Genomic DNA, 14795 nt, shown 5'->3' on the forward strand with positions numbered 1-14795 from the left:
ACTTCCTCAAGGAAATAATTATCTCATAGAAGGAAAGGAAAGAGAAGGGAAGGGAAGGAAAAGGAAGGGAAGGAAAAGAAAGGGAAGGGAAGGGAAAGAAAGGAAAATCTAACACAAGCATAGACAACATTTGAGGGCTAGAAATTTCAGAGAGCATGAGGCTTTCTGATGATGATGATGCGCCATCACTGGAAAAGTGGTGCTGATTTCTTGACCCAATTTGTTCAGATTTGTAGAATTAGAATTGTTAAGGTTTAGTGTTATGATTCAAAGAACACACTAAAACAATGGCTAAATTCACACTGCCTTGCATCAATAAGTATCAATTCTTTTTTTAGCCTAATTTAACATATCCTAAGAACTCAGCCACCGCTTTAGATTTGGAATTCATGGTAAGGGTTTCCCATGACTGCTTTCAAGTAACTCAATCCAGCAAGAAATCAAATGAGGCCATGAATCATCTAATTCATAAATCTTAATAAATGGAGACTAATCAAAGAACATAAAGGCAGCAGCCTTTCCTGAATTTCCCCCAAAATATAAAATTGTTATTCTCTTTGAGCATGGAGGTCCTATTTAGCTATCGTGACCAACAATGCTGTACAGTTTTTCCAAATGTTTTTAAAAGTTATCTAAGATAATAGCCATCACCATATCTTGTAGCCCTGATTTTCCTAAGCTATTTAGTAGTTGCCCAAGGCCACCCACTGAGTTCTTCGCTAGGGTGGGAATTGGATCCCGGCAAATCTCCAATGTTTCACTATATTGTTTGTGAGTATTTTGGATAATGGAATGGATAAAGACTGAAGACACTTATTTCAATTCCACTAGTTTTGTAGTTAAGGAACAATTCATCAACATAGCCACTTATACAAAAAAAAAAAAAAAACCCAAACCCCAACCCTTGGAAGAACTGAAAGAGTGCTGCAAACATTTACACAAAGGCCTTAAGATCACATTATATTTCAATTACTTATCGTCATTGATCAGTGCAACAGTTTGACACATTATTTATGAGCTACTGTGATGGATCACATCCGTTTCTATGGTAAAGTAAGCAAAATCTTTGTTTATATCTGAAGGTCATTTTTGATTATATTTTCTACCACAGCAATATCAGTTGAGGTATTTAGACTTGAGAATTGGCAACCAGACATAACAAGATGCTTTTCTACTTAAAAATTGACTACAGAATAGGAGTATGACAAGTTCTCTGTCTAAGATGTAGGTGAACCTATCAGAGAAATGCAGCTGAAATGAGCAAAGCCCATTCATTTTATACTTCCTAATCCATTATTAAATATTTCTACCTCACAAAGGCCACCAAAGCCTTTACAACCTGTTTTGAGTAACAGGAATAACATGCCACTTTTCATTTTTAGAGCATTTTCAGGTGCCAAGGCAGTTTATACATATTATACCCTAAATTTATAGATCTTCATATGAAGCTGGCTTATACTACAAAAATACTAGTCCATCTAACCCAATCTTAACTACTGGTTAAGAGAAGCAGCTCTCCAAGGTCTTAAGTCTCATATTACTCAATGCTGCTATCTGAAGGAGGTAAGTTATGGATTGTGATCTGGATCCTTCTGCTTTTGAACTGCACTGTATGCATGTTGCCTCTGAATTATGATACTTTCCAAATATTAGTACAGTTCTCACCTCTTCCATTTTTGATGTTCAGGCTATAAGGTCCTCATTGCTCACAAATGACTTTGGGGCCAGTCAGTCTTTCAGCCAAACTCACCTAACTGATAGGGAATATGGAAGGAGAAAGGTCTATTGTGTGTGTTTAGCACCTTGAATTATTTATAAAAATAATAAAATCAGAATACATATACATATGTGTATATCAGATAGCACTAGGCAAGCACAACCACAACAGAGAGAGAGAGAGAGAGAAACCAAACATAGAAATTACAAAGTTGGTAAATAAACAAAATAAATTAAAAGATGAGAACCAGAAAAAGCCAACAGGTATTGGGTGGAAGAGTAATGGATTTTAGAGAACAAATCAGAAAACAAGAGTGAATAACAGAATTAATAGCCTCATATCCTGGACAGCATCATTCTGCACTGTGACATTTGTTGCCGGTGCCACTTATTATCCCAACTTTCAGATGTGAGGGTTGAGGTGGTGTGACTAAGGCCACCTACTGTGTTTGTAGCTGAGGCAAGATTTAAAATAGAGACTTCCTGGTTCGCTATTCAGTTTTTTAGGCACTGTGCCGTGCTAGCTGTCAGAGTGTTTATGATGGTTAACGTGTCAGGACGAGAGCTGGGAAAGTACTAACCTTTCTGCGCTTCACTTGTCATGTGGTATTTATCTAACCCTCTGGCCCTCTGCTGTTGAACTTCTACCAGTGTATATTTATCAGTAAGCCATTGGCAGGTGCAAATGAAATTCTGCAGGGTCCAGAAATATAACGTATAAATATAATTTAACTCCTTCCCTAGTGGTTCAAGGAAACCCCAAAATAAGTGGTCTCCAAGTTCAAGCAACATTTTCCAGTGCTAGATGAATCTTGATGATCTCCTCTTCATCTCAAGGCCCATCTAAATAGTAGATCAGGCAGAATTGTGTAATTATCACAACCTTAGGATAATAAAATTGAAGGGAACTAGACCAACCTCATATGAGTCTCTGGACCGATCCAGGAACTTTAAAAGTATAGCATCTGAAGAAAATGCTATCTGGCCTCTGCTTAATTATTTTCAGCAAAGTTGAGGCCATTTTCTCCATTACATTCAGTTCTATCATTGAAAGTTCTTGGTCCAATTATCCAAGCTGGCTTCATCTTTTTCCATGACAACTTCTCAGATCTTTGAAGACAGCTATTAATATACATTTCTTTGCTCAGGACTAAATATACCCAGACCTCTAAATTATTATTCACACAGCTGGCTCAGGCCAGTTTTCTCATGTAATGGGAGATAACACACCAACAATTATAATCATTCATTTGTTGAATCTTATTTCAACAATGTTGATAAGTCAAATTCATCTACATGGCTGGAAAGCAGTAAGGAAACTTAGAGGGCGTATAACATGTTGATAGAAATATGCAGCTAAATTGTCCATTCATTAATCCCTCCAAACCAAATAGCAACTGCCTTCTCAAATTATTGCTTCACTCTGACCTGCATAAGGCTCAGTATTAAGACCTATCAATCTAATTGTCCTCTTCTGAATACTTTTTTTTTTAAATGTGACACTTAAAATGTTAATGTTATAGGTGCAGCTTCACCAACAAGAAATACAACAGAAGTATGTGATATTGAGAAGTATCCCATTGCTAATTCTTCATAGGAAGACATTAACTTAAATTCAGGAAGGGTCCACATACATATAGCCATCACAATGTAACATCCTATATTGAATTTTATGCAAAGAATAGGAATCTCGGATCAATTTCCATATGCAGAAGCTATCTTCATTATACAACACCACACAGAAAATGTCAATCAGTTAGTCCAGATGGAAAGCACTATCAAGTGATAATATGTGTGTGAGAGACAACTGTTTTCTCTGTGAAAGCCAGGAGAAACAGGCATCAAGGAGTACAGGAGTTTGGAATCTGCCCTTGAATCTTATCACCAATCCTGATGGCTTGAGGTTCTGCAAGAGGATGGGAATTTATTTCTCCAGGGATTCCCCTCTGTGGAAAGGGGAAAGAAACAGAGCATGACATCAGAAGCTAAATCCCTGTGTATTGTAATTCTGTTCTTCCACAGCAGATAACTAGAAAGCCCATGAATAGGATAGCAAACTAATTTATTTTTTTCCTTATTACTACTCCTTAATGACTGTTATAATGTGTTACACTATGTTTCTAATAGTTTTTAAAACTAACAAAAGATCTTCCCAAATTTGTTCTTTGTGAGTCGTTTTAGGGCAATTTTCCTACAGGAGCCATGGTGATGCAGTGGTTAGAATGCAGTACTGCAGGCTACTTCTCCAGTTCGACAGGTCAATTCTCACCGCCTCAAGGTTGACTCAACTTTCCATCCTTCTGAGATTGATTGTTGGAGGCAATATGCTGACTCTGTAAACCACTTACAGAGGGCTGTAAAACACTGTGGAGCGGTATGTAAGTGCTATTGCTATTTTTTAATCTATTTATATTTACCATAGTCACTGGGAAAATAAAAATAACAGGTTCCATAAACCAACAATGAAACTAAGCATGGAAAAAAAAAACTGTAGGTATAAAAAAATCTCATGGATGGCAAATTGTGGCTAGAGCAGAAATGTGTCTTTGAAGCAGAAATCTAGATCCCATGCCACAAAATGAACAGGACAGTCTTTAAGATAAATTGGACTGGCTTGCCATGTTTTAAAGTAAGCAAAGTAATACAAATCATTTTCTAAAAGATTCTTTCTCTCATAAATGCAGAATAAAATATTTCAGCTACTTTCTACTGATGGAAGAAAACTGAAATATTTTGAAGATGAGAAAAATAAAACTAATGTTTGTGAGCTTTTCAGATATCTGGGACAATAGGAGGAGCTCTCTGCTCCATAGTATTTTCCTGCTGGTTTTGTGCTAATGGAAACAGGATTTCTATCTCTTCTTAGAAATCCAACTTATCTGAATCCAAGTTCAGATGCTGCATTCTCTGGAAGAAAGGGAACCTTAGCCCCACCAACAAGTTCTAAATCAAAATCTATTAATCGTTTTTCTTTAGCTTCTGGCTCCTCCAGACTAATTCTGTCTAATGCATGTACGCTTTAATTATTCCCAGTATTTTTTAATCAGCTAAAAGCAGTCTTCATTGCTCCTACCATATTTCATTGCTCCTACCATAGCTATACCCAGATGTGCTATTTTTGGTCTTGGATGGTTAGTTTCCTCCCTTGTTACTATGGTGATTATCTACCCAACAGTTTTGCTTACCAGCTCCTATGCTGTCATCGTGTGGTGTTTAATTTATAAAACTGATACAACCTTGGGGTGGGGGGGGAAGTTGCCAATATTTCTCACACTCTGTTTGATTTATTTCTCAGTGTCAGCCAAAGTAGAGCATTTATTATGATTCACCTTAGCCTGATGACGTTCCATTTTTCATATTGAAGATGTTCCTGGAAAACAAGATCAACTTCCCTTTAGACTTCAGGAGATCATATAATAAATGAGAAGTCTGGTTTTCCTCAGAGCCCCAATAAGAAGGAGTGTTTATGTTGAAGGATCAAGCCCCATGGAATATTTACAAAATTTGTTGCGAGGTGTCGAACTATAAATCTCCAGCTTGAAGCCTACATCAAATAGAAACCAAGACCTATAAAACACAGTGTAAAACAAGATGTCAGGAGACAAAAATGTAAATATTTTAAAGAATTATTTAAATCCTTAAGTGTCTGCCACATAAATAGCACAAAATTTATGTTATCAAATGGACTTTGGGGCTGACATTCAAAAATTATAAATGAATTAAATATTTTCACTACAGCAAGCCAGCAGAGAAAAATAATTTTAGAATAGGAGGGTAGTGGTGCTATTATTATTAATAGTTGTTATTATTATTACCACTATTTTCTTGATAATGGAACATAGTACATCTAAATTCACAGGGCACTTTGATCATTTTAAACCCATTCATCACCAAATAGTCATACAGACCAGGTCCTTAATAGCCCCAATTTATAGATGGAGAATTGAGGCTAACAGACAGTGACTTACTCAAGCTACACAGAATTTTGATGGTTGAGAAGGCCAATTAGTGAAGAGCCAAAGAGGAACATTTCTATCAGGGCTATATGTCATCAGGAAATCAAATAAGCCAGTATTGAGAAGGGTCAAAATCAAATATGGACAATGTTGACCTCTGTCTGTCTGTCTGTCTGTCTGTCTGTCTGTCTGTCTCTTTCTCTCTTTCTCTCTCTCTCTCTTTCTCCTCCATCTTTTTTCTCTATTCTTCTCTAGTTCTTTCACAGACTTTGAAATCTTTGAAGGTATATGCCAATAAAAGATGGAGAACTAACAGTCTTGCCTGCACAACCTTGGATTGATTTGGATGTATGCCCTGTTTTATTGCTGGTCGCTTGGTGCAGTGGTAAAGGCTAAAAATCAGGAAACCATGAGTTCTGATCTTGCCTAAGGCACAAAGCCAGCTGGTGGCCTTGGGCCAGTTTGTTTCTCTCAGTCCTTGAAAGAAGGCCATAGCAAACCACTTCTGAGAAAGCTTGCCAAAAAAATATACGTGGACAGTCTCCAATCAGATGCAATTGAACAGAAGTGGGGAAAGTGTTTGCTTGTATTAAAAAATGTTCATGGAAAGTTAACATTTCAAGACAAAAATTAGGATATTCTAATTCAGGAAATCTTTCAATCTCATTTTTTAGGAAAGTATTTAGTGCATCTAAGTGAAGAGTAGTACATGTAGGAAGAAAATATTTTGGTTTTTTTTTCAAATTAGAATAATGACAAATAGGGATTTTTTAAATAGCCTTTGTGAATAGAAGTACAATTATGCATTCTTTTCACAGGAGACTTGTGAAATTTGGTTAATCATTGATTTTTGTGATCAAGCATGGATTGGCTAAAATAAAATCAAATATTATTCAGGTAGCAGAACTAGTTTAATGAATCACTTTATATCAATTATTTCATTTTCATTAATCAATTTACTAGTTGGAAATTCTGGCCAAGAAATCTAAGAGTTGAGGCCCCAAATGTCTGGAGAGATGGAAAACATTGGTTTACTATATGTATTATATAATATTCATGTAAAAACATAGACTGAAAAGAAATCTGAGTGAAAGTCTTAAGAAGGAACATTCTGATTTTTTTTTTCATTTTTAATAATGATTTTCATACACTTATAACAATTGTTTTTATATACTTCTGTTATTACTGATTGTTGTAAACCCCCAGAGATAGATAGATAGATAGATAGATAGATAGATAGATGATAGATAGATAGATAGATAGATAGATAGATAGATAGATAGATAGATAGATAGATAGATAGATAGATAGATAGATAGATAGATGATAGATAGATATAAACCACTCTTCCTTTCAAAAAATTAACAATAGAGAGTGGTGTATATATAATGTTCAATGCTAAACACTTTTCAATACATTACATTATTTGCCTTTAGATTTTGTTCCTGTTTCTCCATTCAATCATACTTATGGTCATCCCACTGCATCTTTCTTGCAGTTGGCCTGGGCTTCGTGCTCAAACTAGCTTCCTCTGGAAATTATGAATATCCAGATTGGGCAACCAAATAATTTTGTGCTGTTCTGTGTTCGTTCCTCCTGTCAGTACAAAGTGCATAAGCTGGAAAGCTAATAAGATCGTGTGATTTGGTACACAAAAGCAGCTGCTACATGACAACAATATCTCCACAGAGAGGCAATCTGCATGCTTTAATGGCGCAAACAAGAAGCCAATGGAAGATGCTTTCTAGATATGCACTTTCAAAGTTGCATTTTGTACATAGGACATGTATAAGCTTTGGGGGTTTTCTCCCTTTCCTACAACCACCATCCTTGAGGAAACTTGTTATTCTTTCTCTTCAGGTATGCCCAGTCTTTCTCCTTCACTTTTTTTTAAAGGTAAAGCAATAATGTTTGCCACTTTGTCAAAGAAGATTGGAGGGGGGGGGGGTTGAATTATTTCCATGAATTTTAATAAATACTTTTTCTTAATCCATGAGCTAGGTCAGTGGTGGCTAACCTTTTTGGGCTCATGTGCCAAAAATTTCATGTGCGCTCTCTCTCACGCATGCCAGCACCCAGAAGGCAATGCGTGCAGCCCCCCCCCCATGCCCCCTGTGCATGTGAGTGATTTCCCCCCCTTATCTGCACTGCATCTCCTAGCTGATTTTCAGCCTGTTTGAGGCCTTTTTTGGCCTGCCAGAGGCTTGAGGGATGCCTCTGCAGGCTTTGCAGGCTGAAAAATGGGCCCATTTAGTCACTTCCAGTATTTCCGGAACAGGCGTATTTTTCAGCCTGCAAAGCCTGCAGACGCATCCCTCAAGCCTCTGGCAGGCCAAAAAAGGCCTGAAAATCAGCTGGGAGGTGCATGTTTCTACTGGCCACATCTGCATTGTCCCAGGGAATGGTGATTTACTTCTTTTGCTTCACATGCAGAACTGCAGTACAGTATCCTCAATTGACTCTTATGACAACAATCTAGAAATCATTCCAAATCTGCAATGCAGTATCAAGAACAGTGAAAGCCAGCTGACCAATATTCTGCCCAGCGCTCTCCCGATACAGTTAATCAATTCACACAGTTGTTTTCAGTTTCCCAAACTTTCCCAATCTGCACAAAAACTGGGAGAAAGTGAGTAAGTTCAGTGCAAAGAAGTGGGCAGGATCAAGACAAAAAAAAAACTGATTTGTTTTCTTGTATTTATTTGTTTTCTTGTATTTACAGCAAACCCCACTCCTTACTAGCACTAATGAAGTTACTGCAGAAAGTCAGCACCCACCTACCCTCCTAGAGAATGAGAATGAAATATTTTGGGGAATATTAAAAAAAGCAGGGGAGGGAAGGGGAGGGGAGGGAAGGGAAGGGAAGGGAAGGGAAGGGAAGGGAAGGGAAGGGAAGGGAAGGGAAGGGAAGGGAAGAGAAGAGAAGAGAAGAGAAGAGAAGAGAAGAGAAGAGAAGAGAAGAAAGCTTTGCAGTTCTGTGAATGGTCAATGATTTGCCAGCCAGAATAGAAATCAAAGCGATGCCCACTGGGAGATGTAAAAGTTGAATAGACACAATCTTCTACAAGTAAAAAAATCATTATTTGATTTAATGGGCCATTGTTCGATGAACTGCAATATTATTTAAAAGGCAACTACTGTTCAGTAGAAAACATAGATCAGTTTCCCCAATTGAAACCGCTATGCAGGGCAGCAGCCAGCTCTTGGAGGGGAGGGGCAATCCACAATTTTCAATCGAAGCTGAATGTTTATTTATTTATTTGATTAATCAAATTGATATACCACCACAGTTTAAAAAAAAAAAACTATTATCGGTTTTTGTAGAACGCAAAACAAGCTCCAAATAAAAAAGATGATTCTATTTATTGGTATGAGATCATTTTTCCAAGTATTTAAAGATCAATATGGTTATGATCAAAGTCATGGATTTGCTAAGAACAAGCCTAACCAGTCTAAGAAAGAAAAAATATCGAGTGAGGTGCTCAACATTTGTATTAATGAATAAGTGAGAGGAATTGTAATCAAATCTGCAAATTTGGAGTATGTTGATAAGAAACAAAAATAGGATGAAAAGAACAGGTTCATGTTTAATACAAATAAATATTCTTTTATTTGTTTAGGAAGCAAAATCAGAATGGGGGGTTCAAATTCAGATTGAGGGAATAGAGTAGCAATACTGAAGATCTTGGAATAGTATTTGATTACAAATGGAATATGATGGTAAAAACAGTTGACAGGGTATCAGCCAGAATGGTGTGGAATTTTCTTCTTCATTGAATATATTCAAGAAGAGACTAGATATCCTATCTGCCTTTTATGATCTAAAAATTACTCCTTATCAATTAAGCTAGATAAATAACCTGGAAGCAAAGTAGAGTTGAAAAATCTCTAGGAGAACATAAGAAATGTCAAATAAATAAATAAAAATAGAATGGGTCCTTGAGGCTGGGATGGAATCGTTTCTGTCTGCTAGTTCTACCCACTGTGTAAAGTCTCAAAGTAGAACATATTCTTTGCATTAAAAAAAGAAAGAAAGAGATTTCCAGGGAGGTTGAAGAGGTGTGGGAAAGAAGAACTGAGAAAGACCACAATTAGCATCCTTCCCCAACTTGTGCAAATGGACTTCAGCTTGCAAATTCCATGTTGGCTGTGATTTCAAGGGGGATGCAGCACACCTGAGAGCACAAGGTTGAGGAAGGCTGCAATTTTTTTTTAAAGCTTTGCACCAATCGGTTGGCTGGCTGAAAGCCAAATCCTGCCAAGAACCTTGGAGAGAAGGTCACGGTGGAAGGTTATTCTCAGAGGCAGGAGCGGCCTTGGCTGACTACCCAACAGATAGCAAAATGGTGGACTAGCTGTTCTAACGTAACAAGTCTTCAAAACAACTGTGAACTTTTAATATAAAAACCATCATCGCAAAAGGTTGTAGGGGCTTTTCCCCCCCACAAGCTAGACCCCTTCAGACATTTGTTATTTTTGTTAGATTGATTTACTACCTTTTCCTACCTCATCCAACATCATTAAATGAGCTTCCGTAGCTGAGAGTGGACCTGTCTTCAGAACAGAACAGAACAGAACAGAACAGAACAGAACAGAACAGAACAGAATAGAATAGAATAGAATAGAATAGAATAGAATAGAATAGAACAGAATAGAATAGAATTCTTTATTGGCCATGTGTGATTAGACACAAAAGGAATTTGTCTTGGTGCAAATGCTCTCAGTGTATATAAAAGAAAAGATACATTTGTCAAGAATCATAAGGTAAAAAGGTAAAGACATATGTGCTAGTGTTGTGGTTCGCCAGCAGCCAGTGCAGACTGCAGCAGAATCGGACAGTGGGGAAGAATAAGGATCAGTCAGGAAGTCTGGAGAGGACTCTGCATCCGATGCAGAGATGGGGCCAGGACCATTTGGGAGTGGGGTGCTGCCTCCGGAGCTTTCGGAGTGTGGCAGCAGCGAGGCAGAGGACCCGGGGAACTGCCCAGGACCCGGGGAACTGCCCAGTGTGCGTGTATGCAGAGCTGCTAGAAGGTGAGAGCAGCTATAACAAAAGGGGTGACTCGGAAGTAAGGCTGGGAGGTGATTGCCCCTCCCATAAGGTATGAAAGTCAAGCCAAGATGACGAAACCTTTGCAGGAAGCAAAGTAGTTCGATTGGTTCCAAGTCATCCTGGAAGCTCTTTGTACTTCAGTTGGTTTTTCTTGTACTTCGGTTGGTTTCTTTTCAAGTTAATTTGATACTTCTGTTTTTGGCAGCACTTCACAGAACTGAAAGGTGTGGTGCTTATCTTGAGGGACTGTTTGAGATTAATTCTGGCTGGGAATGAAAACAATTCCCAGCATTGCAATAAAATAGGTTTTGTTTTTAAAACAAGTTTGTGAATAATTATGGTTTACGAAGCCGGGGTCAGAACAGCTAGTCATTTCCAGCTATAGGGAGTGGTGCTCATCTCTGTTACAAAGCCAAAGAGCCAACGCTGTCCGAAGACGTCTCTGTGGTCATGTGGCCGGCATGACTAAATGTGGAAGACATATGGAACGCTGTTAACTTCCCACCAAAGTGATCGCTTTTCTACTTGCATTTTTACATGCTTTCGAACTGCTAGCTTGGCAGAAGCTGGGACAAGGAGCTCACTCCGTTACATGGTGCTAGGGATTTGAACTGCCGACCTTTCTAATCGACAAGCTCAGCCACTGAGCCACCACGTCCCTCAGTCATAAGGTACAACAATAATAGTCATAGGGTACAATAAGCAATCAAATCATACTAGGAAACAGTCAATAAAAATAGTACGGATACAAGCAACAAAGTTACAATCATACAGTCACAAGTGGTAGGGGATGGGTGATAAGGAGTGACGAGAAGATTAATAGTAGTGCAGACTTTGTAAATAGTTGGACAGTGTTGAGGGAATTATTTGTTTAGCAGAGTGATGACGTTTGGGAAAAAACTGTCCTTGTGTCTAGTTGTTCTGGTGTGCAGTATTCTATAGCATTGTTTTGAAGGTGGGAGTTGAAACAGTTTATGTCCAGGATGTGAGGGGTCTGTAAATATTTCCAAAGCCCTCTTTTTGACTAGTGCAGTATACAGGTCCTTGATGGAAGGCAGATTGGTAGTAATTGTTGTTGTTTTTTGCAGCTTCCATAGCTGAGAGTGGACCTGCCTTCAGGTCTACCAACTGAACCCCCTATAACTACCAGTACTAGATTCTGCTGGCTGTTATCAAATGGCTCTCGTGAAGGAGTATTTGAGGGGCTACCACAAAAAATAAGGGGATAAACTTATTTTCCAAAGCACCAGAAGGCAAGACAAGATACAATGAATAGAAACCAAGCAAGGAGAGAAACAACCTGGAATTAAGGACAAACTTCTTAACAGTGAGAACTATTAACCAATGGAACGGCTTGCCAGCCGTGGTAGTTGTAGGTGCTTCATCACTGGTGGTTTTTAAAAAGATACTGGACAGACACTTGTCTGAAATGGTATAGGCCCTGGCTTGAGCAAGAGGCTGAGCTAGAAGACCTCCCAGGTCCATTCTAGCTCTATTATGAATTTGTCAAAACTGTCCTGCAGCACATCCTAGATTACAGCAGCACTGCCATCTTCTCTCTCTCTCTCTCTCCTCTCTTTCTCTCTCTCCTCTCTTTCTCTCCTCTCTCTCTCCTCTTTCTCTGCTCTCTCTCTTCGCTCTTTCTCTCCCCACACTCTCCTCTCTTCTCTCTCTCTCTGCTCTCTGCCTCTTCTCTCTCTCCTCTCTTTCTCTCCTCTCTTTCCCCTCTTTTTCTCTCTCTCCTCTCTCTCTCCTCTTTCTCTCCTCTCTTTCTCTCCTCTCTCTCCTTCTCTTTCCTCTCTCTCTCTCTCTCTCTCGCTCTCCTCCTCTCCCTCTCCTCTCTCTCTCCTCTCTTTCTCTCTTTCTCTCCTCTCTCTCTTTTCCTCTCTCTCCCCTCTCTCTCTCTCTCTCTCTCTCTCTCTCTTCTCTCTCTCTCTCTTTCTTCTCTTTCTCTCCTCCTCTCTCTCTTTTCTCCTGTCTTTCTCTCCTCTCCTCTTCTCTCTCTCCTCTCTGTCCCTGTCTCTCTCTCTCTCTCTCTCCCTCCCCTCTCTCTCCTCTCTCTCTCCTCTCCTCTCTCCTCTCTCTCTCCTCTCTCTCTCTCTCTCTCCTCCTCTCTCTCTTCTCTCTTTCCTCTGTCTCTCCACTCTCTCCCTCCTCTCTCTCTCTCTCCCCTGCACTCCCTCTCTTTCTCTCTCTCTCTCTCTCTCTCTCTCCCTCTCTCTCTCTCTCCTCTCTCTTTCTCTCTCTCTCTCTCTCTCTCTTTCCTCTCTGTCTCTCCACTCTCTCCCTCTCTCTCTCTCTCTCTCCCTCCCCTGCACTCTCTCCTCTTTCTCTCTCTCTCTCTCTCTCTCTCTCTCTCTCTCTCTTTCTCTCTCTCTCCCCGTCTCCAGCTTCAGCTGCCATCCTTCCTGCCTTCCTCAGCATGTTTTTCACCACTAGCCTTTTCCAGGCTGCAAATCCGGCTGGCAGAAGAAGGGCAATGGCTAATCGGATTGGGAGGTTTCTTCTAATTCGCCGCACTATCTCTCCATTCACTCCACTCGGCTTCCTCTTCCCCTCTCTCCAATATCACTAATGCCTTCTCTATTGGCTGCATTAGACAGATGTTTGAAAACTCCCCCTTTGGCTAAATCTGATCTCACTGTAATACTTTCACTGCTATTAAAGCCGCAAGCATGGTTTCTACTTCCCCGTCCCCTTTTTCTTTTCTTTTTTTACATTGCCAAGTGGACTTGGGAGAGGGTAGATTGCCTTTTTCAGGGCAGAACAAAATCTGCTGGAAAAACAATGGGATTTCCGCCCCCTCCCCCTGACTCTCCCCCCACCCCAACCAGCCCTTTGCCTCCATCTGTTGATACTTTCAGATTTAGAAAATACTTTCAAAGGCACAACAGCTGGACATGGGCAGAGGGGCTTCTGCTTTTGGGGGGGGGGGGAAGGGTTGCTATTCCCTTGCAAGATTAAACCTGAAGTTGGGTATCCTCTCCTTCAGCTGATTTTTAAAAGCAATCCCGGAAAAAAGGGGCATTTTATTAGCACCTTTTAGAGCAGGGGTCTCCAACCTTGACAACTTTAAGCCTGGTGGACTTCAACTCTTCTGGGAGTTGGAGTCCACCAAACGTAAAGTTGCCAAGGTTGGAGACCCCTGTTTTAGAGCACTGTTCCTATCAGAGGTGTTAGACCAGGGGTCTTCAAACTTGACAGCTTTAAGACTTGTGGACTTCAACTCCCAGAATTCCTCCTCCAGTCATGTTAGCTCGGGAATTCTGGGAATTGAAGTCCACAAGTCTTAAACTTGCCAAGTTTGGAGACCCTTGTAGAAGAATCCACCCATCTTTTCTCGCCAGTTGCTCAGTTATTGATTCCTCCCACCACCCACCACCCCCACCCCACCCGTTTCTCAACTACTCTCTTTGGCATCCGCGTCGATTCCCCCGCCCCTCGCCCTTCGGGAGCTCCCGTATCTCCTCGGAAGCCAAGGCAGCCCGCTCGTGGTGAGAAGGTTTGCCTTTACCTCCGCAGAGCTAGGATCCGCTCCGCCCGCGCCACCAGCTTGGCTCAGGACTCCCGTGCCCTCGGCTTGCTTCTTTCCCAGATCCGAGCGGTTCGAGAGGCTGTGGTGCAATTTTCCCCACCCTCGGCGCACACTGAAATTAGGCTCTTGGAAAGAAAGGAGGAGATGGGGGAAGAGAGGGGAGCGAAGGGGTGAATTGGGGTGATTTATCGTCACTAAAGCGGGGGCTGTGGGAGGCAGAGCTGCAGGGTTAAAAAAAATCATTGTAAATATATATGTGTGTGTGTGTGTGTGTGTGTGTGTGTGTGTATGTATGTATGTATGTATACATATATGTATACACACATATATGTATGTATACACACACACACACATATAATCCCTTTTTATTCTGCACATCAGATGAGAGAAAAAAAGAATGGGCGGGCGGGTAGATGGGAGTTTTTCCCCTCTTTTTCCCTCTTCCCAGTACCGCTGATTGCCCTGGCCTTGCCCAACCAAGGTAGAGGCTCCAAATCATGACTCGGAACAGCTCCTAATAATGCCTTGTTTTTGT

At 40.3% G+C, this 14795-nt stretch overlaps 1 long non-coding RNA gene across 3 annotated transcripts in view; it reads right to left on the bottom strand.

Annotated features, from left to right (window-relative positions):
* Positions 1 to 318: 318 nt before the first annotated feature.
* Positions 319 to 14795, bottom strand: part of LOC148132581 (uncharacterized) — an 18426-nt gene continuing 3949 nt past the window's right edge. Inside the window, exons 2-4 of one of the 3 annotated variants that reach the window (XR_015748248.1) lie at positions 8204 to 8291; positions 5046 to 5283; positions 319 to 3662 (exon numbers count right to left, since the gene is read on the bottom strand). This is a non-coding gene — a long non-coding RNA (uncharacterized LOC148132581). Of the gene's footprint in view, positions 3663 to 5045; positions 5284 to 8203; positions 8292 to 14239; positions 14398 to 14795 lie in introns of those variants that run through there. The other 2 variants (XR_015748246.1, XR_015748247.1) reach the window with 2 other exon arrangements.

Source organism: Notechis scutatus, chromosome 2, assembly GCF_049901735.1.
Source record: "Notechis scutatus isolate UNSWTSFEM ecotype Mainland chromosome 2, rNotScu1.2, whole genome shotgun sequence".
NCBI lineage: Eukaryota > Metazoa > Chordata > Lepidosauria > Squamata > Elapidae > Notechis > Notechis scutatus.